The sequence below is a fragment of the Rhamphochromis longiceps genome, linkage group LG9 (assembly GCF_057381845.1).
Source record: "Rhamphochromis longiceps isolate RC_006_pf linkage group LG9, R_longiceps_female_GT1.1, whole genome shotgun sequence".
Taxonomy (NCBI): Eukaryota; Metazoa; Chordata; class Actinopteri; order Cichliformes; family Cichlidae; genus Rhamphochromis; species Rhamphochromis longiceps.
In genome coordinates, this window is record NC_140565.1 from 6789444 (window position 1) to 6815587 (window position 26144).

A 26144-nucleotide genomic window follows, 5' to 3' on the forward strand; every position below is an offset into this window, starting at 1 on the left:
TTCTCACTGTTACATGCATTTGAATGGGAAACTCGCCTGAGACAAAGTATAGGTTTTCATTATGTGAATAATTTTAAAATCTTAGCTCAAACGTTTGCAAAACCTGTTTGCCCAGCACGGGGATATTGAGTTCTATAAGATAAAGCCATAAACATGTTTGTCTGAGTCTTCTATCAAAAGTTACAGCGATTTATATGAAGTTGTTCAAAAACGCTTTATTTCGCCAAGACAATGCGTTTCTCACTGTTACATGCATTTGAATGGGAAACTCGCCTGAAACAAAGTATAGGTTTTCATTATGTGAATAATTTTAAAATCTTAGCTCAAACGGCTGCAAAACCTGTTCTGTTTGCCCAGCACGGGGATATTGAGTTCTATAAGATAAAGCCATAAACATGTTTGTCTGAGTCTTCTATCAAAAGTTACAGCGATTTATATGAAGTTGTTCAAAAACGCTTTATTTCGCCAAGACAATGCGTTTCTCACTGTTACATGCATTTGAATGGGAAACTCGCCTGAAACAAAGTATAGGTTTTCATTATGTGAATAATTTTAAAATCTTAGCTCAAACGGCTGCAAAACCTGTTCTGTTTGCCCAGCACGGGGATATTGAGTTCTATAAGATAAAGCCATAAACATGTTTGTCTGAGTCTTCTATCAAAAGTTACAGCGATTTATATGAAGTTGTTCAAAAACGCTTTATTTCGCCAAGACAATGCGTTTCTCACTGTTACATGCATTTGAATGGGAAACTCGCCTGAGACAAAGTATAGGTTTTCATTATGTGAATAATTTTAAAATCTTAGCTCAAACGGCTGCAAAACCTGTTTGCCCAGCACGGGGATATTGAGTTCTATAAGATAAAGCCATAAACATGTTTGTCTGAGTCTTCTATCAAAAGTTACAGCGATTTATATGAAGTTGTTCAAAAACGCTTTATTTCGCCAAGACAATGCGTTTCTCACTGTTACATGCATTTGAATGGGAAACTCGCCTGAAACAAAGTATAGGTTTTCATTATGTGAATAATTTTAAAATCTTAGCTCAAACGGCTGCAAAACCTGTTTGCCCAGCACGGGGATATTGAGTTCTATAAGATAAAGCCATAAACATGTTTGTCTGAGTCTTCTATCAAAAGTTACAGCGATTTATATGAAGTTGTTCAAAAACGCTTTATTTCGCCAAGACAATGCGTTTCTCACTGTTACATGCATTTGAATGGGAAACTCGCCTGAAACAAAGTATAGGTTTTCATTATGTGAATAATTTTAAAATCTTAGCTCAAACGGCTGCAAAACCTGTTCTGTTTGCCCAGCACGGGGATATTGAGTTCTATAAGATAAAGCCATAAACATGTTTGTCTGAGTCTTCTATCAAAAGTTACAGCGATTTATATGAAGTTGTTCAAAAACGCTTTATTTCGCCAAGACAATGCGTTTCTCACTGTTACATGCATTTGAATGGGAAACTCGCCTGAAACAAAGTATAGGTTTTCATTATGTGAATAATTTTAAAATCTTAGCTCAAACGGCTGCAAAACCTGTTCTGTTTGCCCAGCACGGGGATATTGAGTTCTATAAGATAAAGCCATAAACATGTTTGTCTGAGTCTTCTATCAAAAGTTACAGCGATTTATATGAAGTTGTTCAAAAACGCTTTATTTCGCCAAGACAATGCGTTTCTCACTGTTACATGCATTTGAATGGGAAACTCGCCTGAAACAAAGTATAGGTTTTCATTATGTGAATAATTTTAAAATCTTAGCTCAAACGGCTGCAAAACCTGTTCTGTTTGCCCAGCACGGGGATATTGAGTTCTATAAGATAAAGCCATAAACATGTTTGTCTGAGTCTTCTATCAAAAGTTACAGCGATTTATATGAAGTTGTTCAAAAACGCTTTATTTCGCCAAGACAATGCGTTTCTCACTGTTACATGCATTTGAATGGGAAACTCGCCTGAAACAAAGTATAGGTTTTCATTATGTGAATAATTTTAAAATCTTAGCTCAAACGGCTGCAAAACCTGTTTGCCCAGCACGGGGATATTGAGTTCTATAAGATAAAGCCATAAACATGTTTGTCTGAGTCTTCTATCAAAAGTTACAGCGATTTATATGAAGTTGTTCAAAAACGCTTTATTTCGCCAAGACAATGCGTTTCTCACTGTTACATGCATTTGAATGGGAAACTCGCCTGAGACAAAGTATAGGTTTTCATTATGTGAATAATTTTAAAATCTTAGCTCAAACGGCTGCAAAACCTGTTCTGTTTGCCCAGCACGGGGATATTGAGTTCTATAAGATAAAGCCATAAACATGTTTGTCTGAGTCTTCTATCAAAAGTTACAGCGATTTATATGAAGTTGTTCAAAAACGCTTTATTTCGCCAAGACAATGCGTTTCTCACTGTTACATGCATTTGAATGGGAAACTCGCCTGAGACAAAGTATAGGTTTTCATTATGTGAATAATTTTAAAATCTTAGCTCAAACGTTTGCAAAACCTGTTTGCCCAGCACGGGGATATTGAGTTCTATAAGATAAAGCCATAAACATGTTTGTCTGAGTCTTCTATCAAAAGTTACAGCGATTTATATGAAGTTGTTCAAAAACGCTTTATTTCGCCAAGACAATGCGTTTCTCACTGTTACATGCATTTGAATGGGAAACTCGCCTGAAACAAAGTATAGGTTTTCATTATGTGAATAATTTTAAAATCTTAGCTCAAACGGCTGCAAAACCTGTTCTGTTTGCCCAGCACGGGGATATTGAGTTCTATAAGATAAAGCCATAAACATGTTTGTCTGAGTCTTCTATCAAAAGTTACAGCGATTTATATGAAGTTGTTCAAAAACGCTTTATTTCGCCAAGACAATGCGTTTCTCACTGTTACATGCATTTGAATGGGAAACTCGCCTGAGACAAAGTATAGGTTTTCATTATGTGAATAATTTTAAAATCTTAGCTCAAACGTTTGCAAAACCTGTTTGCCCAGCACGGGGATATTGAGTTCTATAAGATAAAGCCATAAACATGTTTGTCTGAGTCTTCTATCAAAAGTTACAGCGATTTATATGAAGTTGTACAAAAACGCTTTATTTCGCCAAGACAGTGTGTTTCTCACTGTTACATGCATTTGAATGGGAAACTCGCCTGAAACAAAGTATAGGTTTTCATTATGTGAATAATTTTAAAATCTTAGCTCAAACGGCTGCAAAACCTGTTTGCCCAGCACGGGGATATTGAGTTCTATAAGATAAAGCCATAAACATGTTTGTCTGAGTCTTCTATCAAAAGTTACAGCGATTTATATGAAGTTGTTCAAAAACGCTTTATTTCGCCAAGACAATGCGTTTCTCACTGTTACATGCATTTGAATGGGAAACTCGCCTGAAACAAAGTATAGGTTTTCATTATGTGAATAATTTTAAAATCTTAGCTCAAACGGCTGCAAAACCTGTTTGCCCAGCACGGGGATATTGAGTTCTATAAGATAAAGCCATAAACATGTTTGTCTGAGTCTTCTATCAAAAGTTACAGCGATTTATATGAAGTTGTTCAAAAACGCTTTATTTCGCCAAGACAATGCGTTTCTCACTGTTACATGCATTTGAATGGGAAACTCGCCTGAAACAAAGTATAGGTTTTCATTATGTGAATAATTTTAAAATCTTAGCTCAAACGGCTGCAAAACCTGTTCTGTTTGCCCAGCACGGGGATATTGAGTTCTATAAGATAAAGCCATAAACATGTTTGTCTGAGTCTTCTATCAAAAGTTACAGCGATTTATATGAAGTTGTACAAAAACGCTTTATTTCGCCAAGACAGTGTGTTTCTCACTGTTACATGCATTTGAATGGGAAACTCGCCTGAAACAAAGTATAGGTTTTCATTATGTGAATAATTTTAAAATCTTAGCTCAAACGGCTGCAAAACCTGTTTGCCCAGCACGGGGATATTGAGTTCTATAAGATAAAGCCATAAACATGTTTGTCTGAGTCTTCTATCAAAAGGTACAGCGATTTATATGAAGTTGTTCAAAAACGCTTTATTTTGCCAAGACAATGCGTTTCTCACTGTTACATGCATTTGAATGGGAAACTCGCCTGAAACAAAGTATAGGTTTTCATTATGTGAATAATTTTAAAATCTTAGCTCAAACGGCTGCAAAACCTGTTCTGTTTGCCCAGCACGGGGATATTGAGTTCTATAAGATAAAGCCATAAACATGTTTGTCTGAGTCTTCTATCAAAAGTTACAGCGATTTATATGAAGTTGTTCAAAAACGCTTTATTTCGCCAAGACAATGCGTTTCTCACTGTTACATGCATTTGAATGGGAAACTCGCCTGAGACAAAGTATAGGTTTTCATTATGTGAATAATTTTAAAATCTTAGCTCAAACGGCTGCAAAACCTGTTTGCCCAGCACGGGGATATTGAGTTCTATAAGATAAAGCCATAAACATGTTTGTCTGAGTCTTCTATCAAAAGTTACAGCGATTTATATGAAGTTGTTCAAAAACGCTTTATTTCGCCAAGACAATGCGTTTCTCACTGTTACATGCATTTGAATGGGAAACTCGCCTGAAACAAAGTATAGGTTTTCATTATGTGAATAATTTTAAAATCTTAGCTCAAACGGCTGCAAAACCTGTTCTGTTTGCCCAGCACGGGGATATTGAGTTCTATAAGATAAAGCCATAAACATGTTTGTCTGAGTCTTCTATCAAAAGTTACAGCGATTTATATGAAGTTGTACAAAAACGCTTTATTTCGCCAAGACAGTGTGTTTCTCACTGTTACATGCATTTGAATGGGAAACTCGCCTGAAACAAAGTATAGGTTTTCATTATGTGAATAATTTTAAAATCTTAGCTCAAACGGCTGCAAAACCTGTTTGCCCAGCACGGGGATATTGAGTTCTATAAGATAAAGCCATAAACATGTTTGTCTGAGTCTTCTATCAAAAGGTACAGCGATTTATATGAAGTTGTTCAAAAACGCTTTATTTTGCCAAGACAATGCGTTTCTCACTGTTACATGCATTTGAATGGGAAACTCGCCTGAAACAAAGTATAGGTTTTCATTATGTGAATAATTTTAAAATCTTAGCTCAAACGGCTGCAAAACCTGTTCTGTTTGCCCAGCACGGGGATATTGAGTTCTATAAGATAAAGCCATAAACATGTTTGTCTGAGTCTTCTATCAAAAGTTACAGCGATTTATATGAAGTTGTTCAAAAACGCTTTATTTCGCCAAGACAATGCGTTTCTCACTGTTACATGCATTTGAATGGGAAACTCGCCTGAGACAAAGTATAGGTTTTCATTATGTGAATAATTTTAAAATCTTAGCTCAAACGGCTGCAAAACCTGTTCTGTTTGCCCAGCACGGGGATATTGAGTTCTATAAGATAAAGCCATAAACATGTTTGTCTGAGTCTTCTATCAAAAGTTACAGCGATTTATATGAAGTTGTTCAAAAACGCTTTATTTCGCCAAGACAATGCGTTTCTCACTGTTACATGCATTTGAATGGGAAACTCGCCTGAAACAAAGTATAGGTTTTCATTATGTGAATAATTTTAAAATCTTAGCTCAAACGGCTGCAAAACCTGTTTGCCCAGCACGGGGATATTGAGTTCTATAAGATAAAGCCATAAACATGTTTGTCTGAGTCTTCTATCAAAAGTTACAGCGATTTATATGAAGTTGTTCAAAAACGCTTTATTTCGCCAAGACAATGCGTTTCTCACTGTTACATGCATTTGAATGGGAAACTCGCCTGAAACAAAGTATAGGTTTTCATTATGTGAATAATTTTAAAATCTTAGCTCAAACGGCTGCAAAACCTGTTTGCCCAGCACGGGGATATTGAGTTCTATAAGATAAAGCCATAAACATGTTTGTCTGAGTCTTCTATCAAAAGGTACAGCGATTTATATGAAGTTGTTCAAAAACGCTTTATTTTGCCAAGACAATGCGTTTCTCACTGTTACATGCATTTGAATGGGAAACTCGCCTGAAACAAAGTATAGGTTTTCATTATGTGAATAATTTTAAAATCTTAGCTCAAACGGCTGCAAAACCTGTTTGTCCAGCACAGGGATATTGAGTTCTATAAGATAAAGCCATAAACATGTTTGTCTGAGTCTTCTATCAAAAGTTACAGCGATTTATATGAAGTTGTTCAAAAACGCTTTATTTCGCCAAGACAATGCGTTTCTCACTGTTACATGCATTTGAATGGGAAACTCGCCTGAAACAAAGTATAGGTTTTCATTATGTGAATAATTTTAAAATCTTAGCTCAAACGGCTGCAAAACCTGTTCTGTTTGCCCAGCACGGGGATATTGAGTTCTATAAGATAAAGCCATAAACATGTTTGTCTGAGTCTTCTATCAAAAGTTACAGCGATTTATATGAAGTTGTTCAAAAACGCTTTATTTCGCCAAGACAATGCGTTTCTCACTGTTACATGCATTTGAATGGGAAACTCGCCTGAAACAAAGTATAGGTTTTCATTATGTGAATAATTTTAAAATCTTAGCTCAAACGGCTGCAAAACCTGTTTGCCCAGCACGGGGATATTGAGTTCTATAAGATAAAGCCATAAACATGTTTGTCTGAGTCTTCTATCAAAAGTTACAGCGATTTATATGAAGTTGTTCAAAAACGCTTTATTTCGCCAAGACAATGCGTTTCTCACTGTTACATGCATTTGAATGGGAAACTCGCCTGAAACAAAGTATAGGTTTTCATTATGTGAATAATTTTAAAATCTTAGCTCAAACGGCTGCAAAACCTGTTCTGTTTGCCCAGCACGGGGATATTGAGTTCTATAAGATAAAGCCATAAACATGTTTGTCTGAGTCTTCTATCAAAAGTTACAGCGATTTATATGAAGTTGTTCAAAAACGCTTTATTTCGCCAAGACAATGCGTTTCTCACTGTTACATGCATTTGAATGGGAAACTCGCCTGAAACAAAGTATAGGTTTTCATTATGTGAATAATTTTAAAATCTTAGCTCAAACGGCTGCAAAACCTGTTCTGTTTGCCCAGCACGGGGATATTGAGTTCTATAAGATAAAGCCATAAACATGTTTGTCTGAGTCTTCTATCAAAAGTTACAGCGATTTATATGAAGTTGTTCAAAAACGCTTTATTTCGCCAAGACAATGCGTTTCTCACTGTTACATGCATTTGAATGGGAAACTCGCCTGAAACAAAGTATAGGTTTTCATTATGTGAATAATTTTAAAATCTTAGCTCAAACGGCTGCAAAACCTGTTCTGTTTGCCCAGCACGGGGATATTGAGTTCTATAAGATAAAGCCATAAACATGTTTGTCTGAGTCTTCTATCAAAAGTTACAGCGATTTATATGAAGTTGTTCAAAAACGCTTTATTTCGCCAAGACAATGCGTTTCTCACTGTTACATGCATTTGAATGGGAAACTCGCCTGAGACAAAGTATAGGTTTTCATTATGTGAATAATTTTAAAATCTTAGCTCAAACGGCTGCAAAACCTGTTTGCCCAGCACGGGGATATTGAGTTCTATAAGATAAAGCCATAAACATGTTTGTCTGAGTCTTCTATCAAAAGTTACAGCGATTTATATGAAGTTGTACAAAAACGCTTTATTTCGCCAAGACAGTGTGTTTCTCACTGTTACATGCATTTGAATGGGAAACTCGCCTGAAACAAAGTATAGGTTTTCATTATGTGAATAATTTTAAAATCTTAGCTCAAACGGCTGCAAAACCTGTTTGCCCAGCACGGGGATATTGAGTTCTATAAGATAAAGCCATAAACATGTTTGTCTGAGTCGTCTATCAAAAGTTACAGCGATTTATATGAAGTTGTACAAAAACGCTTTATTTCGCCAAGACAGTGTGTTTCTCACTGTTACATGCATTTGAATGGGAAACTCGCCTGAAACAAAGTATAGGTTTTCATTATGTGAATAATTTTAAAATCTTAGCTCAAACGGCTGCAAAACCTGTTTGCCCAGCACGGGGATATTGAGTTCTATAAGATAAAGCCATAAACATGTTTGTCTGAGTCTTCTATCAAAAGGTACAGCGATTTATATGAAGTTGTTCAAAAACGCTTTATTTTGCCAAGACAATGCGTTTCTCACTGTTACATGCATTTGAATGGGAAACTCGCCTGAAACAAAGTATAGGTTTTCATTATGTGAATAATTTTAAAATCTTAGCTCAAACGGCTGCAAAACCTGTTCTGTTTGCCCAGCACGGGGATATTGAGTTCTATAAGATAAAGCCATAAACATGTTTGTCTGAGTCTTCTATCAAAAGTTACAGCGATTTATATGAAGTTGTTCAAAAACGCTTTATTTCGCCAAGACAATGCGTTTCTCACTGTTACATGCATTTGAATGGGAAACTCGCCTGAAACAAAGTATAGGTTTTCATTATGTGAATAATTTTAAAATCTTAGCTCAAACGGCTGCAAAACCTGTTCTGTTTGCCCAGCACGGGGATATTGAGTTCTATAAGATAAAGCCATAAACATGTTTGTCTGAGTCTTCTATCAAAAGTTACAGCGATTTATATGAAGTTGTTCAAAAACGCTTTATTTCGCCAAGACAATGCGTTTCTCACTGTTACATGCATTTGAATGGGAAACTCGCCTGAAACAAAGTATAGGTTTTCATTATGTGAATAATTTTAAAATCTTAGCTCAAACGGCTGCAAAACCTGTTCTGTTTGCCCAGCACGGGGATATTGAGTTCTATAAGATAAAGCCATAAACATGTTTGTCTGAGTCTTCTATCAAAAGTTACAGCGATTTATATGAAGTTGTTCAAAAACGCTTTATTTCGCCAAGACAATGCGTTTCTCACTGTTACATGCATTTGAATGGGAAACTCGCCTGAAACAAAGTATAGGTTTTCATTATGTGAATAATTTTAAAATCTTAGCTCAAACGGCTGCAAAACCTGTTCTGTTTGCCCAGCACGGGGATATTGAGTTCTATAAGATAAAGCCATAAACATGTTTGTCTGAGTCTTCTATCAAAAGTTACAGCGATTTATATGAAGTTGTTCAAAAACGCTTTATTTCGCCAGGACAATGCGTTTCTCACTGTTACATGCATTTGAATGGGAAACTCGCCTGAAACAAAGTATAGGTTTTCATTATGTGAATAATTTTAAAATCTTAGCTCAAACGGCTGCAAAACCTGTTTGCCCAGCACGGGGATATTGAGTTCTATAAGATAAAGCCATAAACATGTTTGTCTGAGTCTTCTATCAAAAGTTACAGCGATTTATATGAAGTTGTTCAAAAACGCTTTATTTCGCCAAGACAATGCGTTTCTCACTGTTACATGCATTTGAATGGGAAACTCGCCTGAAACAAAGTATAGGTTTTCATTATGTGAATAATTTTAAAATCTTAGCTCAAACGGCTGCAAAACCTGTTTGCCCAGCACGGGGATATTGAGTTCTATAAGATAAAGCCATAAACATGTTTGTCTGAGTCTTCTATCAAAAGTTACAGCGATTTATATGAAGTTGTTCAAAAACGCTTTATTTCGCCAAGACAATGCGTTTCTCACTGTTACATGCATTTGAATGGGAAACTCGCCTGAAACAAAGTATAGGTTTTCATTATGTGAATAATTTTAAAATCTTAGCTCAAACGGCTGCAAAACCTGTTTGCCCAGCACGGGGATATTGAGTTCTATAAGATAAAGCCATAAACATGTTTGTCTGAGTCTTCTATCAAAAGGTACAGCGATTTATATGAAGTTGTTCAAAAACGCTTTATTTTGCCAAGACAATGCGTTTCTCACTGTTACATGCATTTGAATGGGAAACTCGCCTGAAACAAAGTATAGGTTTTCATTATGTGAATAATTTTAAAATCTTAGCTCAAACGGCTGCAAAACCTGTTTGTCCAGCACGGGGATATTGAGTTCTATAAGATAAAGCCATAAACATGTTTGTCTGAGTCTTCTATCAAAAGTTACAGCGATTTATATGAAGTTGTTCAAAAACGCTTTATTTCGCCAAGACAATGCGTTTCTCACTGTTACATGCATTTGAATGGGAAACTCGCCTGAGACAAAGTATAGGTTTTCATTATGTGAATAATTTTAAAATCTTAGCTCAAACGGCTGCAAAACCTGTTTGCCCAGCACGGGGATATTGAGTTCTATAAGATAAAGCCATAAACATGTTTGTCTGAGTCTTCTATCAAAAGTTACAGCGATTTATATGAAGTTGTTCAAAAACGCTTTATTTCGCCAAGACAATGCGTTTCTCACTGTTACATGCATTTGAATGGGAAACTCGCCTGAAACAAAGTATAGGTTTTCATTATGTGAATAATTTTAAAATCTTAGCTCAAACGGCTGCAAAACCTGTTTGCCCAGCACGGGGATATTGAGTTCTATAAGATAAAGCCATAAACATGTTTGTCTGAGTCTTCTATCAAAAGGTACAGCGATTTATATGAAGTTGTTCAAAAACGCTTTATTTTGCCAAGACAATGCGTTTCTCACTGTTACATGCATTTGAATGGGAAACTCGCCTGAAACAAAGTATAGGTTTTCATTATGTGAATAATTTTAAAATCTTAGCTCAAACGGCTGCAAAACCTGTTCTGTTTGCCCAGCACGGGGATATTGAGTTCTATAAGATAAAGCCATAAACATGTTTGTCTGAGTCTTCTATCAAAAGTTACAGCGATTTATATGAAGTTGTTCAAAAACGCTTTATTTCGCCAAGACAATGCGTTTCTCACTGTTACATGCATTTGAATGGGAAACTCGCCTGAAACAAAGTATAGGTTTTCATTATGTGAATAATTTTAAAATCTTAGCTCAAACGGCTGCAAAACCTGTTCTGTTTGCCCAGCACGGGGATATTGAGTTCTATAAGATAAAGCCATAAACATGTTTGTCTGAGTCTTCTATCAAAAGTTACAGCGATTTATATGAAGTTGTTCAAAAACGCTTTATTTCGCCAAGACAATGCGTTTCTCACTGTTACATGCATTTGAATGGGAAACTCGCCTGAAACAAAGTATAGGTTTTCATTATGTGAATAATTTTAAAATCTTAGCTCAAACGGCTGCAAAACCTGTTTGCCCAGCACGGGGATATTGAGTTCTATAAGATAAAGCCATAAACATGTTTGTCTGAGTCTTCTATCAAAAGTTACAGCGATTTATATGAAGTTGTTCAAAAACGCTTTATTTCGCCAAGACAATGCGTTTCTCACTGTTACATGCATTTGAATGGGAAACTCGCCTGAAACAAAGTATAGGTTTTCATTATGTGAATAATTTTAAAATCTTAGCTCAAACGGCTGCAAAACCTGTTTGCCCAGCACGGGGATATTGAGTTCTATAAGATAAAGCCATAAACATGTTTGTCTGAGTCTTCTATCAAAAGTTACAGCGATTTATATGAAGTTGTTCAAAAACGCTTTATTTCGCCAAGACAATGCGTTTCTCACTGTTACATGCATTTGAATGGGAAACTCGCCTGAAACAAAGTATAGGTTTTCATTATGTGAATAATTTTAAAATCTTAGCTCAAACGGCTGCAAAACCTGTTTGCCCAGCACTGGGATATTGAGTTCTATAAGATAAAGCCATAAACATGTTTGTCTGAGTCTTCTATCAAAAGTTACAGCGATTTATATGAAGTTGTTCAAAAACGCTTTATTTCGCCAAGACAATGCGTTTCTCACTGTTACATGCATTTGAATGGGAAACTCGCCTGAAACAAAGTATAGGTTTTCATTATGTGAATAATTTTAAAATCTTAGCTCAAACGGCTGCAAAACCTGTTTGCCCAGCACGGGGATATTGAGTTCTATAAGATAAAGCCATAAACATGTTTGTCTGAGTCTTCTATCAAAAGGTACAGCGATTTATATGAAGTTGTTCAAAAACGCTTTATTTTGCCAAGACAATGCGTTTCTCACTGTTACATGCATTTGAATGGGAAACTCGCCTGAAACAAAGTATAGGTTTTCATTATGTGAATAATTTTAAAATCTTAGCTCAAACGGCTGCAAAACCTGTTTGTCCAGCACGGGGATATTGAGTTCTATAAGATAAAGCCATAAACATGTTTGTCTGAGTCTTCTATCAAAAGTTACAGCGATTTATATGAAGTTGTTCAAAAACGCTTTATTTCGCCAAGACAATGCGTTTCTCACTGTTACATGCATTTGAATGGGAAACTCGCCTGAAACAAAGTATAGGTTTTCATTATGTGAATAATTTTAAAATCTTAGCTCAAACGGCTGCAAAACCTGTTTGCCCAGCACGGGGATATTGAGTTCTATAAGATAAAGCCATAAACATGTTTGTCTGAGTCTTCTATCAAAAGGTACAGCGATTTATATGAAGTTGTTCAAAAACGCTTTATTTTGCCAAGACAATGCGTTTCTCACTGTTACATGCATTTGAATGGGAAACTCGCCTGAAACAAAGTATAGGTTTTCATTATGTGAATAATTTTAAAATCTTAGCTCAAACGGCTGCAAAACCTGTTTGTCCAGCACGGGGATATTGAGTTCTATAAGATAAAGCCATAAACATGTTTGTCTGAGTCTTCTATCAAAAGTTACAGCGATTTATATGAAGTTGTTCAAAAACGCTTTATTTCGCCAAGACAATGCGTTTCTCACTGTTACATGCATTTGAATGGGAAACTCGCCTGAGACAAAGTATAGGTTTTCATTATGTGAATAATTTTAAAATCTTAGCTCAAACGGCTGCAAAACCTGTTTGCCCAGCACGGGGATATTGAGTTCTATAAGATAAAGCCATAAACATGTTTGTCTGAGTCTTCTATCAAAAGTTACAGCGATTTATATGAAGTTGTTCAAAAACGCTTTATTTCGCCAAGACAATGCGTTTCTCACTGTTACATGCATTTGAATGGGAAACTCGCCTGAAACAAAGTATAGGTTTTCATTATGTGAATAATTTTAAAATCTTAGCTCAAACGGCTGCAAAACCTGTTTGCCCAGCACGGGGATATTGAGTTCTATAAGATAAAGCCATAAACATGTTTGTCTGAGTCTTCTATCAAAAGGTACAGCGATTTATATGAAGTTGTTCAAAAACGCTTTATTTTGCCAAGACAATGCGTTTCTCACTGTTACATGCATTTGAATGGGAAACTCGCCTGAAACAAAGTATAGGTTTTCATTATGTGAATAATTTTAAAATCTTAGCTCAAACGGCTGCAAAACCTGTTCTGTTTGCCCAGCACGGGGATATTGAGTTCTATAAGATAAAGCCATAAACATGTTTGTCTGAGTCTTCTATCAAAAGTTACAGCGATTTATATGAAGTTGTTCAAAAACGCTTTATTTCGCCAAGACAATGCGTTTCTCACTGTTACATGCATTTGAATGGGAAACTCGCCTGAAACAAAGTATAGGTTTTCATTATGTGAATAATTTTAAAATCTTAGCTCAAACGGCTGCAAAACCTGTTCTGTTTGCCCAGCACGGGGATATTGAGTTCTATAAGATAAAGCCATAAACATGTTTGTCTGAGTCTTCTATCAAAAGTTACAGCGATTTATATGAAGTTGTTCAAAAACGCTTTATTTCGCCAAGACAATGCGTTTCTCACTGTTACATGCATTTGAATGGGAAACTCGCCTGAAACAAAGTATAGGTTTTCATTATGTGAATAATTTTAAAATCTTAGCTCAAACGGCTGCAAAACCTGTTTGCCCAGCACGGGGATATTGAGTTCTATAAGATAAAGCCATAAACATGTTTGTCTGAGTCTTCTATCAAAAGTTACAGCGATTTATATGAAGTTGTTCAAAAACGCTTTATTTCGCCAAGACAATGCGTTTCTCACTGTTACATGCATTTGAATGGGAAACTCGCCTGAAACAAAGTATAGGTTTTCATTATGTGAATAATTTTAAAATCTTAGCTCAAACGGCTGCAAAACCTGTTTGCCCAGCACGGGGATATTGAGTTCTATAAGATAAAGCCATAAACATGTTTGTCTGAGTCTTCTATCAAAAGTTACAGCGATTTATATGAAGTTGTTCAAAAACGCTTTATTTCGCCAAGACAATGCGTTTCTCACTGTTACATGCATTTGAATGGGAAACTCGCCTGAAACAAAGTATAGGTTTTCATTATGTGAATAATTTTAAAATCTTAGCTCAAACGGCTGCAAAACCTGTTTGCCCAGCACGGGGATATTGAGTTCTATAAGATAAAGCCATAAACATGTTTGTCTGAGTCTTCCATCAAAAGTTACAGCGATTTATATGAAGTTGTTCAAAAACGCTTTATTTCGCCAAGACAATGCGTTTCTCACTGTTACATGCATTTGAATGGGAAACTCGCCTGAAACAAAGTATAGGTTTTCATTATGTGAATAATTTTAAAATCTTAGCTCAAACGGCTGCAAAACCTGTTCTGTTTGCCCAGCACGGGGATATTGAGTTCTATAAGATAAAGCCATAAACATGTTTGTCTGAGTCTTCTATCAAAAGTTACAGCGATTTATATGAAGTTGTTCAAAAACGCTTTATTTCGCCAAGACAATGCGTTTCTCACTGTTACATGCATTTGAATGGGAAACTCGCCTGAAACAAAGTATAGGTTTTCATTATGTGAATAATTTTAAAATCTTAGCTCAAACGGCTGCAAAACCTGTTTGCCCAGCACGGGGATATTGAGTTCTATAAGATAAAGCCATAAACATGTTTGTCTGAGTCTTCTATCAAAAGGTACAGCGATTTATATGAAGTTGTTCAAAAACGCTTTATTTTGCCAAGACAATGCGTTTCTCACTGTTACATGCATTTGAATGGGAAACTCGCCTGAAACAAAGTATAGGTTTTCATTATGTGAATAATTTTAAAATCTTAGCTCAAACGGCTGCAAAACCTGTTTGTCCAGCACGGGGATATTGAGTTCTATAAGATAAAGCCATAAACATGTTTGTCTGAGTCTTCTATCAAAAGTTACAGCGATTTATATGAAGTTGTTCAAAAACGCTTTATTTCGCCAAGACAATGCGTTTCTCACTGTTACATGCATTTGAATGGGAAACTCGCCTGAAACAAAGTATAGGTTTTCATTATGTGAATAATTTTAAAATCTTAGCTCAAACGGCTGCAAAACCTGTTTGCCCAGCACGGGGATATTGAGTTCTATAAGATAAAGCCATAAACATGTTTGTCTGAGTCTTCTATCAAAAGTTACAGCGATTTATATGAAGTTGTTCAAAAACGCTTTATTTCGCCAAGACAATGCGTTTCTCACTGTTACATGCATTTGAATGGGAAACTCGCCTGAGACAAAGTATAGGTTTTCATTATGTGAATAATTTTAAAATCTTAGCTCAAACGGCTGCAAAACCTGTTTGCCCAGCACGGGGATATTGAGTTCTATAAGATAAAGCCATAAACATGTTTGTCTGAGTCTTCTATCAAAAGTTACAGCGATTTATATGAAGTTGTTCAAAAACGCTTTATTTCGCCAAGACAATGCGTTTCTCACTGTTACATGCATTTGAATGGGAAACTCGCCTGAAACAAAGTATAGGTTTTCATTATGTGAATAATTTTAAAATCTTAGCTCAAACGGCTGCAAAACCTGTTTGCCCAGCACGGGGATATTGAGTTCTATAAGATAAAGCCATAAACATGTTTGTCTGAGTCTTCTATCAAAAGGTACAGCGATTTATATGAAGTTGTTCAAAAACGCTTTATTTTGCCAAGACAATGCGTTTCTCACTGTTACATGCATTTGAATGGGAAACTCGCCTGAAACAAAGTATAGGTTTTCATTATGTGAATAATTTTAAAATCTTAGCTCAAACGGCTGCAAAACCTGTTTGTCCAGCACGGGGATATTGAGTTCTATAAGATAAAGCCATAAACATGTTTGTCTGAGTCTTCTATCAAAAGTTACAGCGATTTATATGAAGTTGTTCAAAAACGCTTTATTTCGCCAAGACAATGCGTTTCTCACTGTTACATGCATTTGAATGGGAAACTCGCCTGAAACAAAGTATAGGTTTTCATTATGTGAATAATTTTAAAATCTTAGCTCAAACGGCTGCAAAACCTGTTTGCCCAGCACGGGGATATTGAGTTCTATAAGATAAAGCCATAAACATGTTTGTCTGAGTCTTCTATCAAAAGTTACAGCGATTTATATGAAGTTGTTCAAAAACGCTTTATTTCGCCAAGACAATGCGTTTCTCACTGTTACATGCATTTGAATGGGAAACTCGCCTGAAACAAAGTATAGGTTTTCATTATGTGAATAATTTTAAAATCTTAGCTCAAACGGCTGCAAAACCTGTTTGCCCAGCACGGGGATATTGAGTTCTATAAGATAAAGCCATAAACATGTTTGTCTGAGTCTTCTATCAAAAGTTACAGCGATTTATATGAAGTTGTTCAAAAACGCTTTATTTCGCCAAGACAATGCGTTTCTCACTGTTACATGCATTTGAATGGGAAACTCGCCTGAAACAAAGTATAGGTTTTCATTATGTGAATAATTTTAAAATCTTAGCTCAAACGGCTGCAAAACCTGTTTGCCCAGCACGGGGATATTGAGTTCTATAAGATAAAGCCATAAACATGTTTGTCTGAGTCTTCTATCAAAAGGTACAGCGATTTATATGAAGTTGTTCAAAAACGCTTTATTTTGCCAAGACAATGCGTTTCTCACTGTTACATGCATTTGAATGGGAAACTCGCCTGAAACAAAGTATAGGTTTTCATTATGTGAATAATTTTAAAATCTTAGCTCAAACGGCTGCAAAACCTGTTCTGTTTGCCCAGCACGGGGATATTGAGTTCTATAAGATAAAGCCATAAACATGTTTGTCTGAGTCTTCTATCAAAAGTTACAGCGATTTATATGAAGTTGTTCAAAAACGCTTTATTTCGCCAAGACAATGCGTTTCTCACTGTTACATGCATTTGAATGGGAAACTCGCCTGAAACAAAGTATAGGTTTTCATTATGTGAATAATTTTAAAATCTTAGCTCAAACGGCTGCAAAACCTGTTCTGTTTGCCCAGCACGGGGATATTGAGTTCTATAAGATAAAGCCATAAACATGTTTGTCTGAGTCTTCTATCAAAAGGTACAGCGATTTATATGAAGTTGTTCAAAAACGCTTTATTTTGCCAAGACAATGCGTTTCTCACTGTTACATGCATTTGAATGGGAAACTCGCCTGAAACAAAGTATAGGTTTTCATTATGTGAATAATTTTAAAATCTTAGCTCAAACGGCTGCAAAACCTGTTTGTCCAGCACGGGGATATTGAGTTCTATAAGATAAAGCCATAAACATGTTTGTCTGAGTCTTCTATCAAAAGTTACAGCGATTTATATGAAGTTGTTCAAAAACGCTTTATTTCGCCAAGACAATGCGTTTCTCACTGTTACATGCATTTGAATGGGAAACTCGCCTGAAACAAAGTATAGGTTTTCATTATGTGAATAATTTTAAAATCTTAGCTCAAACGGCTGCAAAACCTGTTTGCCCAGCACGGGGATATTGAGTTCTATAAGATAAAGCCATAAACATGTTTGTCTGAGTCTTCTATCAAAAGTTACAGCGATTTATATGAAGTTGTTCAAAAACGCTTTATTTCGCCAAGACAATGCGTTTCTCACTGTTACATGCATTTGAATGGGAAACTCGCCTGAAACAAAGTATAGGTTTTCATTATGTGAATAATTTTAAAATCTTAGCTCAAACGGCTGCAAAACCTGTTTGCCCAGCACGGGGATATTGAGTTCTATAAGATAAAGCCATAAACATGTTTGTCTGAGTCTTCTATCAAAAGTTACAGCGATTTATATGAAGTTGTTCAAAAACGCTTTATTTCGCCAAGACAATGCGTTTCTCACTGTTACATGCATTTGAATGGGAAACTCGCCTGAAACAAAGTATAGGTTTTCATTATGTGAATAATTTTAAAATCTTAGCTCAAACGGCTGCAAAACCTGTTTGCCCAGCACGGGGATATTGAGTTCTATAAGATAAAGCCATAAACATGTTTGTCTGAGTCTTCTATCAAAAGGTACAGCGATTTATATGAAGTTGTTCAAAAACGCTTTATTTTGCCAAGACAATGCGTTTCTCACTGTTACATGCATTTGAATGGGAAACTCGCCTGAAACAAAGTATAGGTTTTCATTATGTGAATAATTTTAAAATCTTAGCTCAAACGGCTGCAAAACCTGTTCTGTTTGCCCAGCACGGGGATATTGAGTTCTATAAGATAAAGCCATAAACATGTTTGTCTGAGTCTTCTATCAAAAGTTACAGCGATTTATATGAAGTTGTTCAAAAACGCTTTATTTCGCCAAGACAATGCGTTTCTCACTGTTACATGCATTTGAATGGGAAACTCGCCTGAAACAAAGTATAGGTTTTCATTATGTGAATAATTTTAAAATCTTAGCTCAAACGGCTGCAAAACCTGTTCTGTTTGCCCAGCACGGGGATATTGAGTTCTATAAGATAAAGCCATAAACATGTTTGTCTGAGTCTTCTATCAAAAGTTACAGCGATTTATATGAAGTTGTTCAAAAACGCTTTATTTCGCCAAGACAATGCGTTTCTCACTGTTACATGCATTTGAATGGGAAACTCGCCTGAAACAAAGTATAGGTTTTCATTATGTGAATAATTTTAAAATCTTAGCTCAAACGGCTGCAAAACCTGTTTGCCCAGCACGGGGATATTGAGTTCTATAAGATAAAGCCATAAACATGTTTGTCTGAGTCTTCTATCAAAAGTTACAGCGATTTATATGAAGTTGTTCAAAAACGCTTTATTTCGCCAAGACAATGCGTTTCTCACTGTTACATGCATTTGAATGGGAAACTCGCCTGAAACAAAGTATAGGTTTTCATTATGTGAATAATTTTAAAATCTTAGCTCAAACGGCTGCAAAACCTGTTTGCCCAGCACGGGGATATTGAGTTCTATAAGATAAAGCCATAAACATGTTTGTCTGAGTCTTCTATCAAAAGTTACAGCGATTTATATGAAGTTGTTCAAAAACGCTTTATTTCGCCAAGACAATGCGTTTCTCACTGTTACATGCATTTGAATGGGAAACTCGCCTGAAACAAAGTATAGGTTTTCATTATGTGAATAATTTTAAAATCTTAGCTCAAACGGCTGCAAAACCTGTTTGCCCAGCACGGGGATATTGAGTTCTATAAGATAAAGCCATAAACATGTTTGTCTGAGTCTTCTATCAAAAGTTACAGCGATTTATATGAAGTTGTTCAAAAACGCTTTATTTCGCCAAGACAATGCGTTTCTCACTGTTACATGCATTTGAATGGGAAACTCGCCTGAAACAAAGTATAGGTTTTCATTATGTGAATAATTTTAAAATCTTAGCTCAAACGGCTGCAAAACCTGTTTGCCCAGCACGGGGATATTGAGTTCTATAAGATAAAGCCATAAACATGTTTGTCTGAGTCTTCTATCAAAAGGTACAGCGATTTATATGAAGTTGTTCAAAAACGCTTTATTTTGCCAAGACAATGCGTTTCTCACTGTTACATGCATTTGAATGGGAAACTCGCCTGAAACAAAGTATAGGTTTTCATTATGTGAATAATTTTAAAATCTTAGCTCAAACGGCTGCAAAACCTGTTTGTCCAGCACGGGGATATTGAGTTCTATAAGATAAAGCCATAAACATGTTTGTCTGAGTCTTCTATCAAAAGTTACAGCGATTTATATGAAGTTGTTCAAAAACGCTTTATTTCGCCAAGACAATGCGTTTCTCACTGTTACATGCATTTGAATGGGAAACTCGCCTGAAACAAAGTATAGGTTTTCATTATGTGAATAATTTTAAAATCTTAGCTCAAACGGCTGCAAAACCTGTTTGCCCAGCACGGGGATATTGAGTTCTATAAGATAAAGCCATAAACATGTTTGTCTGAGTCTTCTATCAAAAGTTACAGCGATTTATATGAAGTTGTTCAAAAACGCTTTATTTCGCCAAGACAATGCGTTTCTCACTGTTACATGCATTTGAATGGGAAACTCGCCTGAGACAAAGTATAGGTTTTCATTATGTGAATAATTTTAAAATCTTAGCTCAAACGGCTGCAAAACCTGTTTGCCCAGCACGGGGATATTGAGTTCTATAAGATAAAGCCATAAACATGTTTGTCTGAGTCTTCTATCAAAAGTTACAGCGATTTATATGAAGTTGTTCAAAAACGCTTTATTTCGCCAAGACAATGCGTTTCTCACTGTTACATGCATTTGAATGGGAAACTCGCCTGAAACAAAGTATAGGTTTTCATTATGTGAATAATTTTAAAATCTTAGCTCAAACGGCTGCAAAACCTGTTTGCCCAGCACGGGGATATTGAGTTCTATAAGATAAAGCCATAAACATGTTTGTCTGAGTCTTCTATCAAAAGGTACAGCGATTTATATGAAGTTGTTCAAAAACGCTTTATTTTGCCAAGACAATGCGTTTCTCACTGTTACATGCATTTGAATGGGAAACTCGCCTGAAACAAAGTATAGGTTTTCATTATGTGAATAATTTTAAAATCTTAGCTCAAACGGCTGCAAAACCTGTTTGTCCAGCACGGGGATATTGAGTTCTATAAGATAAAGCCATAAACATGTTTGTCTGAGTCTTCTATCAAAAGTTACAGCGATTTATATGAAGTTGTTCAAAAACGCTTTATTTCGCCAAGACAATGCGTTTCTCACTGTTACATGCATTTGAATGGGAAACTCGCCTGAAACAAAGTATAGGTTTTCATTATGTGAATAATTTTAAAATCTTAGCTCAAACGGCTGCAAAACCTGTTTGCCCAGCACGGGGATATTGAGTTCTATAAGATAAAGCCATAAACATGTTTGTCTGAGTCTTCTATCAAAAGTTACAGCGATTTATATGAAGTTGTTCAAAAACGCTTTATTTCGCCAAGACAATGCGTTTCTCACTGTTACATGCATTTGAATGGGAAACTCGCCTGAAACAAAGTATAGGTTTTCATTATGTGAATAATTTTAAAATCTTAGCTCAAACGGCTGCAAAACCTGTTTGCCCAGCACGGGGATATTGAGTTCTATAAGATAAAGCCATAAACATGTTTGTCTGAGTCTTCTATCAAAAGTTACAGCGATTTATATGAAGTTGTTCAAAAACGCTTTATTTCGCCAAGACAATGCGTTTCTCACTGTTACATGCATTTGAATGGGAAACTCGCCTGAGACAAAGTATAGGTTTTCATTATGTGAATAATTTTAAAATCTTAGCTCAAACGGCTGCAAAACCTGTTTGCCCAGCACGGGGATATTGAGTTCTATAAGATAAAGCCATAAACATGTTTGTCTGAGTCTTCTATCAAAAGTTACAGCGATTTATATGAAGTTGTTCAAAAACGCTTTATTTCGCCAAGACAATGCGTTTCTCACTGTTACATGCATTTGAATGGGAAACTCGCCTGAAACAAAGTATAGGTTTTCATTATGTGAATAATTTTAAAATCTTAGCTCAAACGGCTGCAAAACCTGTTTGCCCAGCACGGGGATATTGAGTTCTATAAGATAAAGCCATAAACATGTTTGTCTGAGTCTTCTATCAAAAGGTACAGCGATTTATATGAAGTTGTTCAAAAACGCTTTATTTTGCCAAGACAATGCGTTTCTCACTGTTACATGCATTTGAATGGGAAACTCGCCTGAAACAAAGTATAGGTTTTCATTATGTGAATAATTTTAAAATCTTAGCTCAAACGGCTGCAAAACCTGTTCTGTTTGCCCAGCACGGGGATATTGAGTTCTATAAGATAAAGCCATAAACATGTTTGTCTGAGTCTTCTATCAAAAGTTACAGCGATTTATATGAAGTTGTTCAAAAACGCTTTATTTCGCCAAGACAATGCGTTTCTCACTGTTACATGCATTTGAATGGGAAACTCGCCTGAAACAAAGTATAGGTTTTCATTATGTGAATAATTTTAAAATCTTAGCTCAAACGGCTGCAAAACCTGTTTGCCCAGCACGGGGATATTGAGTTCTATAAGATAAAGCCATAAACATGTTTGTCTGAGTCTTCTATCAAAAGTTACAGCGATTTATATGAAGTTGTTCAAAAACGCTTTATTTCGCCAAGACAATGCGTTTCTCACTGTTACATGCATTTGAATGGGAAACTCGCCTGAGACAAAGTATAGGTTTTCATTATGTGAATAATTTTAAAATCTTAGCTCAAACGGCTGCAAAACCTGTTTGCCCAGCACGGGGATATTGAGTTCTATAAGATAAAGCCATAAACATGTTTGTCTGAGTCTTCTATCAAAAGTTACAGCGATTTATATGAAGTTGTTCAAAAACGCTTTATTTCGCCAAGACAATGCGTTTCTCACTGTTACATGCATTTGAATGGGAAACTCGCCTGAAACAAAGTATAGGTTTTCATTATGTGAATAATTTTAAAATCTTAGCTCAAACGGCTGCAAAACCTGTTTGCCCAGCACGGGGATATTGAGTTCTATAAGATAAAGCCATAAACATGTTTGTCTGAGTCTTCTATCAAAAGGTACAGCGATTTATATGAAGTTGTTCAAAAACGCTTTATTTTGCCAAGACAATGCGTTTCTCACTGTTACATGCATTTGAATGGGAAACTCGCCTGAAACAAAGTATAGGTTTTCATTATGTGAATAATTTTAAAATCTTAGCTCAAACGGCTGCAAAACCTGTTCTGTTTGCCCAGCACGGGGATATTGAGTTCTATAAGATAAAGCCATAAACATGTTTGTCTGAGTCTTCTATCAAAAGTTACAGCGATTTATATGAAGTTGTTCAAAAACGCTTTATTTCGCCAAGACAATGCGTTTCTCACTGTTACATGCATTTGAATGGGAAACTCGCCTGAAACAAAGTATAGGTTTTCATTATGTGAATAATTTTAAAATCTTAGCTCAAACGGCTGCAAAACCTGTTCTGTTTGCCCAGCACGGGGATATTGAGTTCTATAAGATAAAGCCATAAACATGTTTGTCTGAGTCTTCTATCAAAAGGTACAGCGATTTATATGAAGTTGTTCAAAAACGCTTTATTTCGCCAAGACAATGCGTTTCTCACTGTTACATGCATTTGAATGGGAAACTCGCCTGAAACAAAGTATAGGTTTTCATTATGTGAATAATTTTAAAATCTTAGCTCAAACGGCTGCAAAACCTGTTTGCCCAGCACGGGGATATTGAGTTCTATAAGATAAAGCCATAAACATGTTTGTCTGAGTCTTCTATCAAAAGTTACAGCGATTTATATGAAGTTGTTCAAAAACGCTTTATTTCGCCAAGACAATGCGTTTCTCACTGTTACATGCATTTGAATGGGAAACTCGCCTGAGACAAAGTATAGGTTTTCATTATGTGAATAATTTTAAAATCTTAGCTCAAACGGCTGCAAAACCTGTTTGCCCAGCACGGGGATATTGAGTTCTATAAGATAAAGCCATAAACATGTTTGTCTGAGTCTTCTATCAAAAGTTACAGCGATTTATATGAAGTTGTTCAAAAACGCTTTATTTCGCCAAGACAATGCGTTTCTCACTGTTACATGCATTTGAATGGGAAACTCGCCTGAAACAAAGTATAGGTTTTCATTATGTGAATAATTTTAAAATCTTAGCTCAAACGGCTGCAAAACCTGTTTGCCCAGCACGGGGATATTGAGTTCTATAAGATAAAGCCATAAACATGTTTGTCTGAGTCTTCTATCAAAAGGTACAGCGATTTATATGAAGTTGTTCAAAAACGCTTTATTTTGCCAAGACAATGCGTTTCTCACTGTTACATGCATTTGAATGGGAAACTCGCCTGAAACAAAGTATAGGTTTTCATTATGTGAATAATTTTAAAATCTTAGCTCAAACGGCTGCAAAACCTGTTCTGTTTGCCCAGCACGGGGATATTGAGTTCTATAAGATAAAGCCATAAACATGTTTGTCTGAGTCTTCTATCAAAAGTTACAGCGATTTATATGAAGTTGTTCAAAAACGCTTTATTTCGCCAAGACAATGCGTTTCTCACTGTTACATGCATTTGAATGGGAAACTCGCCTGAAACAAAGTATAGGTTTTCATTATGTGAATAATTTTAAAATCTTAGCTCAAACGGCTGCAAAACCTGTTTGCCCAGCACGGGGATATTGAGTTCTATAAGATAAAGCCATAAACATGTTTGTCTGAGTCTTCTATCAAAAGGTACAGCGATTTATATGAAGTTGTTCAAAAACGCTTTATTTTGCCAAGACAATGCGTTTCTCACTGTTACATGCATTTGAATGGGAAACTCGCCTGAAACAAAGTATAGGTTTTCATTATGTGAATAATTTTAAAATCTTAGCTCAAACGGCTGCAAAACCTGTTCTGTTTGCCCAGCACGGGGATATTGAGTTCTATAAGATAAAGCCATAAACATGTTTGTCTGAGTCTTCTATCAAAAGTTACAGCGATTTATATGAAGTTGTTCAAAAACGCTTTATTTCGCCAAGACAATGCGTTTCTCACTGTTACATGCATTTGAATGGGAAACTCGCCTGAAACAAAGTATAGGTTTTCATTATGTGAATAATTTTAAAATCTTAGCTCAAACGGCTGCAAAACCTGTTTGCCCAGCACGGGGATATTGAGTTCTATAAGATAAAGCCATAAACATGTTTGTCTGAGTCTTCTATCAAAAGGTACAGCGATTTATATGAAGTTGTTCAAAAACGCTTTATTTTGCCAAGACAATGCGTTTCTCACTGTTACATGCATTTGAATGGGAAACTCGCCTGAAACAAAGTATAGGTTTTCATTATGTGAATAATTTTAAAATCTTAGCTCAAACGGCTGCAAAACCTGTTTGTCCAGCACGGGGATATTGAGTTCTATAAGATAAAGCCATAAACATGTTTGTCTGAGTCTTCTATCAAAAGTTACAGCGATTTATATGAAGTTGTTCAAAAACGCTTTATTTCGCCAAGACAATGCGTTTCTCACTGTTACATGCATTTGAATGGGAAACTCGCCTGAAACAAAGTATAGGTTTTCATTATGTGAATAATTTTAAAATCTTAGCTCAAACGGCTGCAAAACCTGTTTGCCCAGCACGGGGATATTGAGTTCTATAAGATAAAGCCATAAACATGTTTGTCTGAGTCTTCTATCAAAAGTTACAGCGATTTATATGAAGTTGTTCAAAAACGCTTTATTTCGCCAAGACAATGCGTTTCTCACTGTTACATGCATTTGAATGGGAAACTCGCCTGAAACAAAGTATAGGTTTTCATTATGTGAATAATTTTAAAATCTTAGCTCAAACGGCTGCAAAACCTGTTTGCCCAGCACGGGGATATTGAGTTCTATAAGATAAAGCCATAAACATGTTTGTCTGAGTCTTCTATCAAAAGGTACAGCGATTTATATGAAGTTGTTCAAAAACGCTTTATTTTGCCAAGACAATGCGTTTCTCACTGTTACATGCATTTGAATGGGAAACTCGCCTGAAACAAAGTATAGGTTTTCATTATGTGAATAATTTTAAAATCTTAGCTCAAACGGCTGCAAAACCTGTTTGTCCAGCACGGGGATATTGAGTTCTATAAGATAAAGCCATAAACATGTTTGTCTGAGTCTTCTATCAAAAGTTACAGCGATTTATATGAAGTTGTTCAAAAACGCTTTATTTCGCCAAGACAATGCGTTTCTCACTGTTACATGCATTTGAATGGGAAACTCGCCTGAAACAAAGTATAGGTTTTCATTATGTGAATAATTTTAAAATCTTAGCTCAAACGGCTGCAAAACCTGTTCTGTTTGCCCAGCACGGGGATATTGAGTTCTATAAGATAAAGCCATAAACATGTTTGTCTGAGTCTTCTATCAAAAGTTACAGCGATTTATATGAAGTTGTTCAAAAACGCTTTATTTCGCCAAGACAATGCGTTTCTCACTGTTACATGCATTTGAATGGGAAACTCGCCTGAAACAAAGTATAGGTTTTCATTATGTGAATAATTTTAAAATCTTAGCTCAAACGGCTGCAAAACCTGTTTGCCCAGCACGGGGATATTGAGTTCTAT